Source organism: Nematostella vectensis, chromosome 6 (assembly GCF_932526225.1).
Source record: "Nematostella vectensis chromosome 6, jaNemVect1.1, whole genome shotgun sequence".
NCBI lineage: Eukaryota > Metazoa > Cnidaria > Anthozoa > Actiniaria > Edwardsiidae > Nematostella > Nematostella vectensis.
Genome location: NC_064039.1, coordinates 2,352,703 through 2,355,454, shown reverse-complemented (window position 1 = coordinate 2,355,454; position 2,752 = coordinate 2,352,703).

Sequence of the window (2,752 nt, the reverse complement as noted above, 5' to 3'; positions counted from 1 at the left end):
CTGTAAACCCTTAGACATTCATCCTTGACAATGAGTCCCCGATCGACTTTTTGCGCAACGGTAATTGGCAAATAAAACTACTTTTATTTTCAGCGTTTCCGACGGATGTTTCAATTGTGACTAAAAGAAAAGTACTTTAATTGACAAAATATCTTTAAAATGTCAACCCCTTTTGCTACATCGTTTCAATTAGGCTCAAACTGTTTATAGATAAAGATTTTTCAAAAGGATACGTGTTTAGTTGTCTTTCACACGTTTTCCTGTGTTACACCCATGCATACAAACTGAAAAGTCGTATTACAAAGCAATGCTATATAACTGTAAACAATTAATTTGTCAATAATTTTTCCCAACCAAAGCCGAAAAACTGGGCTCGAATCAGGTAAATCATCTCATAAAAAAATGTTACAGACATAGCTAATAAGCCTTTCCCTTGTGCACGTCAAATCCTATAATGATCCATTTGGAATATCAAGCGAGGATAATTCCTTCTAAAAATCGTCTGTTGTCTTTAATTGTTCGTCCTTTTGCAAAACGGAAATGTCTCAAAGTAAAAACATTTCCTGCCTATAAGATGAACGCGAAGGCATTCCCATTAAGTACAATATACTCTATGTAGAATATTCAAGAAAAGAAATTGAGTGTTAGTGCGGTCATACATGATCTGGGCTAAACTGCAGAATACCCGTCCACTTATTTGCATTTTCCTTGTATTTAATGCCTCGTTCTATAGAAATCGAAGTGTGAAGTCTCATTGTTAAATCTTTGTGGACGGGTATTCTGCAGTTGCTCCATGATCTGTAACACCGATTATAATAAACGATGAGCATGTTTGATGAAAGACGGCTAACAGGGAGCGTTTATGATTTGCAAACGGAAAAGCACGGAAAGGCAAATGTCAAAATTATTGACTTTCCTAAGCAGGTTCAATTCAAATAGGTTAATTACCGCGTTGCAATGAGCTTCTCATCTGCATGCGGTAATATCTACATGCCTAATAGGAAATCTCATCCCCCATTCTAAATGGCCAAAAATCCCTCCCTTTGAATGGTTAGACATCCCTCCCTTTAAATGGTCAAACATTTAGCCACCCCCCCCCCCTTTTCGAAGATTTCTAGTTTTAGATAAAAAAGAAAAATATTTTGAACTAACCAGTCGATGAATTGGCGACGACTAGGGGAAAAGACGGGGTTTTCTCTCTACACTAGACTCCATGCGGTATCATACATACAGGGTAAAAGACGGGGTTTTCTCTCTACACTAGACTCCATGCAGTATAATTTAGCATTAGATGTCGATAAGGGCATAATTTTTTTATGGCTTTTTGGTGAATAAACACCATATTTGCTGATGTAATGATAGACAAGCAAGAAGTGCCAAGTATGGCAAGAATGACTGAGTTAAAGTGCATCACCGTGCTGTTGTATGCATCACGATCGTATGACCTCCGCTAGAAATTCAATCACAAGGCATAAATAAATGTCCTGGGAAAAAATTGAATAAGCATACGAAGTCAAAATGCATATCAAAAATCGAGAAAAAGAAAAAAAAGAGCAACTGTACGTAAAAATATGGGGCAGGAAACAGAATCGGTTACTATTTTTTTAAGAAAAAGTTGAATTTGATGCCAAAGTTCAGAAAGAGGGGAAGATAGAAAACTACACAAACGCTGCGCGCATGTTAATAAAGTTTTGGGAAAAGGTAAATAAAGATGTTTAAGAGAGTGAATTTGAGCCAAGAAAAATATTATATGGCTAAATGCTTACCTAAAAAGAAAACAACGTAAAAGTGCTTCCATGGTGCTAATGACAAGTATAAGCAAATTTATGGACTCTGTGGTATTAATTTCGGCTGCAATTAGTCGAGTGGTTGTCCTAGCCAAAGCTCAAACCCTGGGGGTCTCGTAATAAAGCAAGACTATCGCGAAATAATGCATCCAACTGGATAATTATAATAACAGTCCTGTAGCTTTTGTGGCTAGGTTATTAGTGACGCGTACCCCGCTAAAGATGAACCAAGCAAAGTTTCCATAATCCATTCCATTCCATTGTATAGGGCTATCGCGGTACTATACCTTAAAGGGCGCTTGTCAGATCTACGGGTGGACTGGGCGCGACCCCGCCCGCCTATTTTCAGATATTTGGCTTAGAAATAACAAGAAATATAAGGAAATCCACGGAAGAGCAATGGATCCGGCAGCCCCTTTCTTGAAACCCTTGCCTCCCCTCCCCCCGAACTCCTGGGTGCGCCCGTGTCCGGTTGTCGTTTTCATTCCATATTCGGTGACAAATTATGTGATGAGATTTCTCAAATTAAAGTTTTATACCTCATTTACTAAAATCAATCGTAAAAACGTTGCCCAGATCCAGCCGATGGAAATGCATAATGCACTTTTGCCATGAATTTCATGAACTAGACAATACATAGATTATGATCATATCGAGGTTCCACGCCACTACCCCTGGATCTCTTCGACATCTTGAAAATATACGGACAATAAAATGTAAATACAAACGAAAATATATAAATAATATAAATAAAAAGAAGCAGTGAATGTGCTATTAGAAACAGAGAACCCAAGAAGCAGTGAATGTGCTATCAGATACAGAGAACCCAAGAAGCAGTGAATGTGCTATCAGAAACAGAGAACCCAAGAAGCAGTGAATGTGCTATCAGAAACAGAAAACCCAAGAAGCAGTGAATGTGCTATCAGAAACAGCGAACCCAAGAAGCAGTGAATGTGCTATCAGAA